General features: G+C 38.2%; 1 protein-coding gene and 1 long non-coding RNA gene across 5 annotated transcripts in view; both read left to right on the top strand.

The window, feature by feature from the left end:
- ext1c (exostoses (multiple) 1c) overlaps positions 1-13,879 on the top strand; it is a 108,242-nt gene that overhangs the window by 12,817 nt on the left and 81,546 nt on the right. The window lies entirely within an intron of this gene.
- LOC146548923 (uncharacterized) lies at positions 292-4,351 on the top strand. 2 transcript variants are annotated; one of them, XR_014890336.1, is made up of 4 exons: positions 292-1,728; positions 2,535-2,682; positions 2,767-2,859; positions 3,666-4,351. It is a non-coding gene; the product is annotated as an uncharacterized LOC146548923 (long non-coding RNA). The 2 variants fall into 2 exon arrangements; XR_014890335.1 differs by lacking the exon at positions 292-1,728 and having other exon boundaries at positions 2,228-2,682.

The raw sequence follows: 13,879 nt of genomic DNA, 5'->3' as shown, positions 1-13,879 counted from the left end.
TTGCATCCTAGATCAAAGATTTTAGACACTAACTCACGTCTCTGGAAATTTAGATTCAGGTCACAACTTCCAGCGATCCTTTTTATTCTTAAATTATATTAGTCCTATTAAAGGGTGATTGTAATGTGGCTAACTTGTGGTAACTGACCTTGAGCACCCTTACTATTTAGGGTTTCAAATATATTACAGTGTGATAGATGGGCAAATTAGGGAATTCAGCCAAAGTGCACATGCAGTTATTTCCACTTTGTGTTTTGTGTTTAATAATACAAGTCCAGGAAAAAGCATAGCTGCAGCTAATGAATTACAACTGGAACTGCTGTGTGAAACGAACCAAAGCAAAGGTCAGCGCAAAGAATGGCTTTCCGAAATCTGTTAATAATAAACTGCTGTTGGGTTTAAGGGTGCTATTTTTCTTTTGTTCAGACCGTCCATGTTTTTCACGGCAAGATGTTCTTGCTCGTGTTGCACCGAGAATGCTTGTCACTGTTACTTAAGTCAAGACAAAGAGGTGGGGAGGATAAAACGCATTGAGAAATGAGCTTACAGCAACACCTAAAGGGCTTTATTGCTAAAACAATATTAATGTCGGGATGTGACATGTGAAAACAGGTTGAACAATGTCACAACTAACAAATTATATATTTCCACTGAGGTCCTGTGTGCTGTTTGAAGCTCTTCACCCAGTGGTTTTTCGCCCATTGTCGATTTAATAATGAAAAGCTTTTGGAGACACACCCATCGGCTTTGTACATTTCGCAGCAGCAGCTTGGTAAACATGTCTTTTCCTCCCTGTGCCTCCCCCCTTGCTCATTTTTCCAGTCAATTAGAACCATGTGCCTCGGAGCTGATCACTACCTTTCATCGTGCGTTTCATACAGTTGTGCACTGTGAAACATCAGCATAAGCTGTTCACACCTCAGTCACATGCAAACCTTTTTTTTTTTTCATTTTTGCTGGGTGTTCAGCTTTTGATTCAGTTATAAAAAAAACCCAAAAAAAATCAAATGACTCAAAACAGGTTTATCTGCCAACGGTTGCCTTACAGCAGACACACAGGTCAACATCAACCAGACATTCAGGTTTTGGTTTACAGGAAGAATAATTAGTGCTCCCGAGCACAAAAAGCCTGAAATCCAGCATCAACACTTCTTTTTTCTGTTTACTGTAAAGAAAACGTTACACCCTGGTAATTGTTATGGACGTATTAAATGTGGAGTAGCTTTAGACCCCACACTCAAAAAACAGATTCAGGTCCTCCTTTCAAAGAACACATACAAATTTTGTTAGTTGTTCATAAATGTAATTAAAAAATACCAAATTAATTTGATTTTCTTTGTGTAAACCTAAAATTATTCTAAACCAGCAGAGGCTGATTCTGAACACAAAATGAATGAGTTTGTTGGGGCACTGGGGGTAGGAGGAGTACATTTTTGCAATTAAGTATTTGTAAACTCAAAGAAATAAATTCAAGCCCCTCTTTAAGCTTAAACATTTTTTTTAATCTCATTCAACGCAAATGTAGCACTCCAGCATTACTGCAATTATTATTCGTGTGGTGAACCTAAATTATTTTCTCTCAAAGCAGTCTTTGTTACAAGAACACAAAGTTATTGAGTTACACAACGGTCCGCCTTCTTTGAAAATTTTGCGCTCTTTCAGGATCACCTAAATGAATGCAGCTGCTCTTGGCCTTTCTGTACTTTTTGGATAAAACTACACCTTCAGGTAAGGTAACATATTATTTTTTCATATATCCAATTGTGTATTTCTTTATCAGCTAAATCTATGGCAATGCTATTTATCATAGAAGCTTGTAACAGTTGTATTTTGAACTTTTGGTGGTGCTACCATTCTCTTCTCTGCTTGAATACTATTTTTTTTGACAATATAGCCAGGTCTTTTCAAAAGTGCCTTGTTTTAGAGGAGAAATTGTGTAGCTGCCAACTTTTAAGTCGGAACGTGTGCTAGCTTATTAGCAGCTAGCCATTGTGCTCAATGAAAGATGATGTCCTATAGCTAACTTCTTTCTTACTGTTTTCTTTTTATAATCTAAAAATTATGTATTCTGTGTTTATTATTATATAATGCCATTTTCTAGTAGAAAGTATCGTTTTGAGTTGTCTTTAAAAGCACTACATAGTTTACTGAGGGTGCTACCAAAAGCAAACCATGTGGCCGGAAGAGTAACTGCAGGCAGCACAATGCGCACTCCCATGATGTTCAAACCTATTTATTATTATAAAAGATTTCGGCTACGTCCACACTTACACAGGTATTTTTGAAAACGGAGATTTTCCGTTTTCGTTTTAAAAAATAATCCCGTCCACAGGTAAACGCAAAAATGAAGGAAAACGCTGCTAGGAACATGCCAAAGCAACAGGTGGCGATATATTCCTAAACTCAGCTAAAAACAGTTTAGGTCTTGACAAACTTCACTGATGGTTCAAATGTTTAGCAACTTTCAGTGTGTTGATTCAGCAGTCTGTATTTAAACTTCTAGTTTACTATATTTATGTATGTTTTATTTCCAGGTGAATGCAGACTTCCTGCAGATCACTACAAAACCCCTGCAGGCGAAGTTCTTGGCTCAGCTGGACAACTTAACAGACAAGCTGATGCAAATTTTTGAGGGGAGCAAAGGGCCAAAAGATCAAGGATATCATGGCGATCAGTAGTTTGGTCAGTACTAATGATAAACCCATCAATTAAATGCAATCAATCAATTCCATTTTTTTCACCCTTTTTTTCCCACCCTTGCATTAGTGTGATGACATCGACATAAAGAGGGAGCATACTCTTAAAAGCCTGGTGATCTACTTTAATGAAGATCCAGACCTACTGTTCAAGGAGTATCTGGTACGCTTATCACACTTTCTTTTCTAGATTCAATTTGAGTTAGGTTCATCGCACGCAAAATGCTCATATATTCAAATAAGACAATATAATTGTGAAATATGTATTACTCTTAATAGTCATTGTTGAAACTTGTACTGGAGAGCACCTTTTAAGGGGACAGATTCAGTAAAAATTCAATTGTTCATTTTTTTGGGGCTGCCATGTAGGTATCTACTGCCTCTATAAACACGGTAAATGTGAAGAAAACATTCATCCACTTTCTGTCAGTGTTTAAATTCAGTTTATTTATATAGCGGTATATCACAACAACAGTCATCTCAAGGCACTTCATAAAGTAAACACTCCAATGAAATTCAGTTAATTATGCCAATTAGTAAAAAGTCTTCTATATAAGGAACCCAGCAGATTGCATCGAGACACTGACTAGTGTCACTGGCGTTACAGCGATCCTCTGGTTTCCGGAATAATGTGCCTAAAACAAGCTGTTTCAAAAGGTCCCCAATTGTCAAGAAATAAGGGAAATTGACCCAGCCCCCCCCCCCCCCCCCCACACACACACACACCTACACCTATAGACACTTGAGGAGCTGCTCCTCTATTTCAAGCCCCTCCCAAAGGGAGGTACATAATACCTTAGCCCAAACTATTGATAGAGAACAGATTGATGGGTTTTATTTATGTTTGGAGTGTTTATAGAGGCGGTAGAGACCCATGTTTCAGCACAAAAGGATACAAAGCTGAGTTTTGCATAATATTTCCCCTTCCAAGTGACAGAGCCCTTAAACCTGAAACATCCTGTTTTTCAGACCTCCTCCACTGAGGATGAACAGTTGAGATCCACTGCAGCAACTGTCATGGGTATTTACACCATCAGAAGAGAAGGCATTCAGGAGCCAGAGGATGTTGCAGTTGTCATTGAAGGTACTACAGTTATGAACAACCTCGGTAGTGTCATCATGTCATTCATCGTTCTCTTTGGACTGATTTATGCACTTGATCTGAGCTATCCAAATGACCTCAAGTACACTTTCGAGTTATGTCAGAAGAATTTAATGAATCTGGATGGACAAAGGCTCAGTACAAATGCAACAAATGAAATTGAAGATGTTTGCTTAGGCAAACAAGACCCCAGCACAAAATTTGATTTTGGCCTTTTTATCTCTTTTGTTCAAACTGTGACCTTTTTTTTCCCCTTTTTTTGAAAAATAGAAGTTGTCTATTTTTGTCTGCTGTTCTGTTGTGAGTGATGTAACCTTTAATCTATACTACTATAGATGGATAAAAGGACTGTGAGAATTTAGCTCAAAAAAAATTCAATGGTTGTAACCAGCATCTTCCTTTTAATTGCGTTTGGGATTTTCGAAGGGACAAAACAAATGTTGACAAGTTTGGTGTCTTCCAGTGTTTTAAAGTTGGTGTTCCCGTTCTTATAAGCTTGTAAAAGTTTGAATTAGAGAAATAAAGGTTTTTTTTATTAAAATACCTCCCCTTTGGTAACACAAAATGTTCTTAATGAAAATCTTTTATATATATATATATATATATATATATATATATATATATATATATACATTATATATTTGTATTTAAGTATTTTTGGGTTGTTTAAAATGTTCAGTGACTGGCATAATATGGTGTGAATTGCAATGTTTAGTAGGTTATCATTGTGAATTTGCTGAAAACCTACCTGCAAGTGTCACTATAAATATATATACAATGATTCTTACGTGAAATCGGATTTTACAAATTCCAGTTTGTTTTCAGTCTTGCCTAGTAATACAAAGGTGTGTGCTTTTCAGATTTGATATTCATTTCAAATGTAAGGCACTTTTTTGTGAGCACTTTGATTTTGTTAAGGTTAATTTGACCATGTGAAATGTATGTTTATTCACAAAATATTCTGTTTCTGCTTTTAATTCAAGTGAATAAAACTGAGTTGAAAAAACAAATTTATTTTGTCATTATTTTAATAATTAAATTAGTTTTCTGGTAATTAAAATTATGATTTAGTTGAACTTAAAATAATCATTTCAATTCGAAAGAAAATCTAGCTCAAATGAATGACATTGTATTGAGTTGAACCAACCAAAACCTTTCACATCTTATTAATGTAATTTTTTTCCTTTTAAATTGTGTTCTACTGACTCAATTTAATTAAATTGTCATGATGTATGTAGATTTGGTTGAACCAAAATAAATGTATTACGTGGAAAACCTGCCATCAGTCAAATTGAGTTCATCCAATGACTCATTTTTATGAGTGCAGTGGCTGTTTCCATGCTTCTTAATTTGCTTTTTTTAATCAACTTTTAATAGCTTTTTTCATTAAGCAGGAGTAAATGTAATCATTTTGTATGGAGCAATCAAATATATGTTCAGTAATGTAATTCTATGACTATAGTCTATTTTTTTGTGCAATTTCTATTATCTTTTATTATTCTTTGCAGTAGCATTTACATAGAGATGAACAACACGGGCGTCTCTTTTTCGCTTCCCACTTGCTGAACTTACACTTTGCAATACAAGTCTCTGCAGCTGAAGTGCTGACAGAGCTTCTCATTATAAAGTCAGTGCCTGTCCGTTCATAGAGACATACCATGGTATTCTGATGGTGCAGAACATTTGGAGAAAGGAGATGATGGATTCCTGCAAAGAGCAGGAAAAGAATTAGAGGTAGAAGTTCGAGTCACACCAGACTGTCAAAGCATGGCTGTATTGGGGATAACAGAATAAAACTGCAAAGCAAATTTTGGAGGGCCTATTAACATGTCAGTATACTAATATAATGAATATGGAAAGTTGTGGTGGCACACTATACAATATAATATAATTTGCTTCAAATTCCATAGTCTGTTGGTTGATCTGATCCAGGAACATGCTTTAGACTATACCGTAGGCTTGTTTACATTGGAGGCATGGGGCTGGAGCTCTGTAAGACTTATGAATGAATTCATTTATTCCACTCAGCCCACTACTTAAACACCGGGTGGGGAGGTGGGAGGGTTATGAGGAGGTAGAGAGGATAGTGGGGGATGAGAGGCAGTTCCAATGTAAATCTGTGGTAGAGCAACGGCTCTGAGGGTGCAAGGGTGCGAACGGGGGAGGCAAATGGAGACAGCCGTCATTTGTACAAAAGTTTTAAAAAAGCTGATTTAAAAAGAAACCTTTTCTCCTTTTGTATGAATTCTCTCTTTGTGGTGAATTAGAGATGAGAGGGGATGGGAGCAAGGGGAAGGTGCTGGATCATCTCTCTTGTTGCATCCTTTGAATTTCCCTCTGGGGGAAAGAAAAAGGGGGATTTCTGCAGGGAGAACATGAGAACCGTGGTGGCCGTTGAATTAAGACGTGTCAAAGAAACAGGAGAAGGAGAGAAAAACTGCAGGAGCAAGATTTAGATCGCGTAGCAACACATCCTCGTTACTCCATCTGTCTGCAGTTACATAGTTTGCTTCTTTATTTTTGATCAAAAATGCAAGTGAAAAACGACTGCTCTGCTCCTAATAGGCCGTGTCACTGAGAAAGCATGCTTCTTTGTTTGTGACTGTCACTGCTATACACGGCGTGCATGAGCTTGTGTTCGCGTTTGAGACCGCGTCTTGGTTAATGAGGCTCTTAGAAGGTAGCACCAGGTTAATGATCGCCTGCATCTGGTACACCAGCAGATTAGCCTTGAGAGACCTGGACAATCAGTGACATAAGCAACCCATGGGGGAGAAAAGGGAGGAGGAGGGGAAGGAGGAGGAACTAGGAAAAGGGGGGGGGGGACTCAGATGGAGCGAACAGTTGAGCGTCATGACATAATTTTTCTGCCCCAATAAAAATCCCCCTCCCCCCTTTTTTTTATTAGAACATGATAGGAATGCAAAAAGGTTTCCTTCTGGGTAAACACTGGCTCCTCGTTTTGTTTTAACAGTAAAAATATATGAAGTTTTATAAGGAAGAAATGCTATATGGGTGATGAGATTACATTCACTAATGTATCTCTTGCCTTTAATTGCTAAACAGCTTTCAGTATAAAGTCATAGCTGGTGGATATAAAGGAAAAAATAAACTTTTTAGTCTATGAGTCTATAGAATACATATTTTTTACTGAAGAGTCTGAATGTTAGCAATTTGGTGCACAGCATGCGTAAATGGTAATAACATCGCAACTGAGGTAATAATATAAAAGCTGCGAATATCAAAGGTCCTACACTTTGAAGGTCCTAAACTGTGATACACTTGCACAGCTCATAGGCTCAGTTTCCAAATTGGAAAGCAATATTTTTACACGTAAACACGTTCATGCATACATTACATCTTTTTTTAATTAACCCCTTAACACAAGTAGCTTAATTTGTGTTAAGGTAATTGTGTTCCTCACTGACTCACAGTAGTTTACACCAAGAGGATTAAGCCTACAGACAGTCTGTGAAATTTGTCTTGAACATAATATCACCAACTCAAAATTATTTTGACCCTCGGCTCGGCCCATAGATTTAGCAAAAAAATATAAAAAATATCTTGTTGCCATCTCTAGAGGATAGATTTAGTTTTGTTTGCCGAGGTTTAAAAGGTTAATAATTTCATTTCTGTTTACAGTTTAGAACAAAAAAGAAAGAAGAAAAAAATCAACACTATCGTCAAGGATGTTTTTTCAGCATCAGAAGTTGAAATTATACCTTTTCATACAAATGTCTGAAGTTTATCCTCAGTATACCTCGCCATATCCACTGTGTGTAACACCAATAGAAGTTTTACCTGTTTTACTCTGTCTTTATGCTCCTAAAATGTAAGTAAGTCAGTAAATTTTATTTATATAGCACATTTAAAATTAAACTGCTTTACAATAAAAAATAAATGAAACACACAAGGCTTTCGATACATTCATGCTAAATACTTTTGTACTTTATACATAATATAACAAAGCAACAACCTTTCCTTCAGCCACCGTACCAGACAGCAGCCAGTTCAAAAGCATTATTAATAAAAGCTATGTGTCCAGCTTAGATTTAAAGACGGTTTGCTCTAAAATGTTAGGTTATATTGCGTTTTTGTTGAGTTTTGTATAAGTGTTGCACTTCTGGCTTAAGGGAAAATTGGTATCTCCGTGGAAGTCCTCAAAGTACTTTTTTTTCATTAAGGGTTTGTTAAATACCTTTGTCGCTGCCAATTCTATTAACACAAAGTCACTCGTTAAAAGTGCAGAACAATTGGTAAATTGGACCCAAAGAATCCCATTAAAATGTGCCATAGGGAAAAGGCAATCTGAATAGGAACAGAAGGTGCCTGGAAATATTTTTTGGTCCGATTTTACTGGTGTGGAACTTTGAGTGTGTGTGTGAGAGAGAGAGAGCATACATGGATTATGGATGATAGGGAGGGAATACAGAATAAAATAGAAAAGAGACAAGTTGGAGATAGGACACAGTGGTACCCAAGGCATAAGAGTAGCAAGATAGAAAGGAAGAAAAGAAAAATGCCATGTGATAAAGATTATAAAAAAAAAAGTTGGAGGGGGGGAGAGAGACTGGGTGATACCGCAGGCAAGTTGAGGAAAAAGCGAGTATCAAACAGGGCAGGAGGGAGGGTGGCAAAGTGGGAGAGAAAGACGGGGAAGAGGAAGAGGGAATTGGAATAGCAGCGATAGTTGAAGCAAGGGAGAAGCAGCGCTGCAGCCTAATGGCCTAGTTTCCCTCGCTTTATAGAATTCTCTAAGAAAGGGTTGGGAAACGTGCATTGTACAGTGAATGTAAATGAGCAAGAGTGCGAAAAATCGAGAGAGAGGGGAGAAAGAAAGGGAGAGAAACGTACAAAAGGTGCCGCCAAAAACACTGAGTTCTAAACTTCCAGCTAAGAAGTGTGTTTGTGAAGTGGTGGCTTAACCAAAGATGGATAACACAGGAGGAGGATGAGATTTCAGTCGCTCAAATGCTGTGCATCACTGTTAGTTTTAACTGCGGTTGGTTTATATAAGTTCTTGAGTTGGAAACCGATGGTGATTATTGATGACCTCCCTTGAAGGAGGCTGAGGTTGTTGAAGGCGAAAGAGCTAGCACTCAGACTTTAAAACCTGGGTGAGAGTTCAGAATGAATGTAGCATACTAATCGGGCAAAACAGAACTGAAGGAATTTGCTACCCTAAAGTTAGAAGGAAAAGCTGCAGCAATGCTCCCAAGCCTGTGTGATTCGAAACGGATAGGTGCAATCTGTTCAGCTGTCATGTGCTTGCAAATGGGTAAGAATTCCCAAACTACGAAGGGTTTCGGTGCAGTTGATGAAAAGTGAATCAAGGCTGGAAAGGAAGGTGGTGCTGTTGTTACCTGCTGGTAAACATTGAAAAAAATATAGCAGCGTAGTTACTACTTCCGCACAAGCGCAATCTAAATTAATATGTGGGTGGGAACATGCATAATTATGTGTGTGTGTGCCTGGATCTGTAAATGCAATATGAGAAAGTGCAGTTTAAGATTTTGGCAAACTGAATAAGAAATGCTGCAGCCCACTGCAATTAGGGCCTGTGAAATTGTACCTCTGGAGATGCTGTGGTTTGTGTGTGCGTGTGTGGTTTGTGTGGCCCATATCTGCTGTCTCTGTTTAAAATACTTGGAAATGAGACGCAGCCTTGATTCTCTGGCACTTCTACACTCCATCCTCCGTTCTTTTCCTCCTCTCAGGCTCATGTCTTTCTAATCCCACACATCGGTCCTCTCCCCTCAGTGCTTTCAACAAGTCTTGTCATATATATATTAAATTAGACAGTGCCTCAAAGGTTGTATCCAGGGCTTAAGATTAACCTGCTGGCTCACCCACAAACTTACTGGTTTTAAGTTTGCTTTAAATCCATTATAATCAGTACTTTCACAGTGGATCAGATGGCTGTGAAATGTGGAAAAGACCTGAAGAATAAAGTCAGAACAATCTATCCCAATATGTCAATACTGGGCAATAAGTGAATAATTAATATGGCCGATAGATTAAGACAGGCGAAACACCCTTCAACCATGTTATGAGTGTAGACGTTGCATACTTTGTCCACCGGCGAGCACTCTGCAACTTGTCAACATATGTTTGGAAATCTAAAATGAGATGCATATACGAGCAATAAAACACAAATAAAACACATAATTCTTTAATACCATTGTCATAGTGTCTTAGTAAGGGATCATAAACACCAACATATTTGTTTATGTTTCATCTGTCTAAAAGAAAGGAAAACTATCGGCAAATATCACCAAATATCGGTGCTGGTTTTAAAAATGTGCTTCCAGACAAGTTAGCATCTGTTAGCAAAGTTAGCAAAATGCTGGTTTTTCTTTAGCTATCAGAGGTTGCCATAGGGTCACCAACCAGTCTCTAGCCCTGTGTGACTGAGACCGAACTAATGAAACTATGTAGTTCCTCTAAGCTCCACCAAGTTTTAATGTCTTTATTAATGTTATTTTCTTGGTTTGATTACAAGTTTCAGGTTTCAATTCAAGCTCATTGTGTCTGAAAGGAGTGTTGTGTCATCTCATCATTATAAAAAGCCCCAAAAGCTCTGATTAATTATCTAGTTAACATAACCTGGCAGCTTAACAGACAGAATTGCGTAATTGCAGTTGGTGGAGACCAAAGTGGAACTAAAAGAAGTATGAAGGAGGCTGGTCTAGCCTCAATACTGGTTTTAAGTATGAAGATAATGACACCTTTTGGATTTTTTCTTTAACCTTGGTGTCTTTCAGGTTAAAAAAAAAGTGAATTTCTTTCAATTTTGTCATGCAGCACACAGTTTTCTGTTTTTTTCTGTAGCATATATTGTGATCTCACTTCCAGGAATTATTGTGGACCGATAACACTTGGCCAAGGAGTAATTTGTAAGCTTGATTTGACTCTCAATTCTTAGTATTTAGATGGTTATTATTGGTTTTAGCCAAAAATGTGCAGGAGGGAGGCACATTTGTAAGGTCACAAATCAATCCAAGTTCACTTTATCTAGTGGAAATGATGTCTTTGACTGTATTTCTTACTTGGAAAAAGTTTTTTTTGGCAGTGGTCTTTGAAAGTTTCCAATCGCTGCTCATCTGGACTGATGAACAACTTTTATTCCACATAGAATTGAATTACATTTTGTATTTCTGATAAAGGATAAGCCAGTTGCAACCTGCTTATCATTTGCCTTTAAATGTTTGCGTTCCAGTCTTTATGCGGCCATTGTTTTCTCAACCGCTGTACTCAAAGCCTCAAACCTCCCACTTCCTAAACGCTATTATTTCCATTTTAATTTTTACTAAACCTGCTTCTTCAGTTGTTTAGAATAGCTTGTAATTTATCCGTCCTGTCAGAGGGCATTCATTGTAGCTAAAGCTTGTTGTTTGCACTGTCACCCAAGCAAAACCATCGACGCTGGAGCCACAGCCCTACATGAGTCAGCTCAGGTCTCAGCAGCTTTGTGCTGCATCAGGTCTGGAAAACTCCAATAGCAACCCCCCCCCAAAAAGAAAAGGTAGACACATCTGCTCCACACAGGCTTTACTTAACTTTTAAGAGGTCTTAAGTTGAATCCCCACATTAAAAACAACAGCAAATCTAATTTCACACAGACAGCACATACACATGTAAGGATTTTACAGCTTACTGTAATCATTCTTTCTCCCCCTAACTCACACCTTTTTTTGCATGTATCCTCTACACGACCCCTTCACTTTTTTCCCTCATTATATTTCCTTCCTTTTCTCATTTTTTCAGACTGTACTGTATACAGTCCTGCAGTTGACTGCAGGCCTCCTTCCATCTTTCTGAGCTCCGGTATGCATAATTTATGAAAAGACCCAGCTTCTCCATGAAGGCAAACTTTTTTGACAGCACAGCTGTGTGTTTAGTGTTGCACACGATTGTCCTGCATGCAATTGTGCTAATCACATGCTGCATACAAGCCCGGACGAACAGTACCCGCTTTTGCTTCTGACTTGCTAATCTATGCATTCCAGTTTTGACACCATGCTCTCCCGAACTCCATGCACGTTTTGATAAACTCTTTTTTCACCCTGCAAAAAGTAACAAAGGGAAATGTATTTATTCAATCCACACTTCAAGAAGTTACAAAGTTTTGACCAATGTCTGCATATCTGTCTGTGCACCTTTTTCAGTCTCCTACATCCATCATGGATTGATTTTTGTATTTCAGCTAAGGTCCCTCGTGAATGGTTTATCAGTGGTATATAAATCATTTAGGTTTCCTTTTTCCAGTTTTCAAACCTACTGACTTAAAATGTAACATAACTGTTAGTGTGCATAAGGAAGATGATTATCAGAGTTTTTTTTATTGTTGCACAAAGGAGACTAACTTCCCCCCTGTTTGAATCCTTGTTCTTTGCAAGATAACATGCTGCACTTAATGGACAGGCACAGGAGAGGATTTCTCCTTCTCATCTAACTTTGTAACATCGGCAGAATATGCATGGTTTATAAACTGGAGAGCTTTACACCATAGCAGCATACATTTCTCCAATACTCATAAAGTATGTCAGTGCCCATAAAGCACTGATAAACGTTTTATTTACCATCAGTCAAACAAATTCTAGTGGTGTTGTAGTGGAGAGTAGTCTTTTATGGTAACATTGTTAGAATAAGGTCCAAGACATATGAGATACAACTAAATGCTTAGATAACATTAATAGTTTTGTAACACTCCAGCTCCTCTGTATCTAATTTTAAACTAAAACATTTCACCTGTCAGTAGAGGCACCTGATCATAAATCATAACGTGTAGTCACATTGTCATATTTTGTAGCAAATATTATCCAGGTGCTTCGAACTGGATCACCTTACCTGTAAAATCCTCTGTCTGCGGTTTGACCTCGCTGCGTTCACACGTGTGAAAACAGCGACGGTTTAAAAATAATTCGGTTTTCTTCTGATAGCCTTCAGCAGTTTGGAAGCAGTAGTATTTTTTCTGAGGTCACGCGGTTACAAACTATGTCTAAACAAATCTTGACAGAGTTCATCTCAGTTTATTCCAAAGGAGCTCAGGATCTTTAATACACACTGTATAAGGAGGGGGCTTATCCAGAGCCCGTCTCAACGATGGCTCTGTTTCGCACTGATAATACGGGAGATTTGGCTTAAAGTTATAACACTTGAGTAGTGAATCTAATTTTTCAGTAGAAATAATTCAGAGCAGAAGGCTAACCAAAGTCATATTTAATAAGATTCTTCTTTGGGGAACTGATTATAGCTTGGGGATGAAACATTTGCCCGATGGCATATTACATCTGAATTTATTGTGCAGTTTATGTTGGGAGTCAAATTGTATGCAGAAACACTTTTTTTTTAAACCTTTTAAAAATGACTTTAGGTTCCACAAAAACTAGAAAAAAAGCTTTGAGATGAATGTGTCGAGGTTTATAATGTCATTGGTCGTTTTTTTAATAGCAGATTTAGTGTATAAAGATTTGAGCTTGCTTTGGCCTTGAAAATGTTCTTTCCTGTCAACCTCTGCCAGTGAGTAAACTCATTCAGCTTTTCCGCTCTCAGCTCTTCGTTCTTCAGTCGTAGCAAAGCTATACAACTCCAGTAAGTGCGAGTGGGTGGTTCCACTCTGTCAGGTGCATATCAGGTTTCTCAAGAAAGACCGTTTGGCCCAGGGGCTCTCTCACTGGTGTGGATGTCCTCTTAATGGGTGCCCATTCAGTGCCCTAATCGAGCCCTTTATCAACCCCGGCTAACGCCGTGGCGATCATAGCAGAAAAAGCCTGGAGCGACTGTGCTCGCTTTGTCCAGGCCAACTGGAGCGTAAAAGCTTTGACAATGACAATGCAGTTGGGAGAGAGAAAGAGAAGGAGAGAAATGTGGAGGGAGACATTTCTCATTCCTTATGCAGTTAAGGAGCCAGCCTCCAGCTCAGAGGCCCGATTTTCACATGTTTACTCGTTCTTAATAGCATCTATTTGACCTTTGACCCCAAGCAGCACAATCTGTGAGCATTTGTAGCTTAGTCATTATCAAGAGAAGGGAGGTATGTGATTGCTGATACATCTCAGTCTTTCTTTCTTTTGGTCAT

This window comes from Mchenga conophoros, linkage group LG22, assembly GCF_057382185.1.
Source record: "Mchenga conophoros isolate Kocher_MC1m ecotype Shallow Benthic linkage group LG22, M_conophoros_male_GT1.1, whole genome shotgun sequence".
In the NCBI taxonomy this organism is placed as follows: Eukaryota; Metazoa; Chordata; class Actinopteri; order Cichliformes; family Cichlidae; genus Mchenga; species Mchenga conophoros.
Note: the sequence above shows the minus strand (reverse complement) of the source record. Positions and strands in the feature narration are given on the sequence as shown.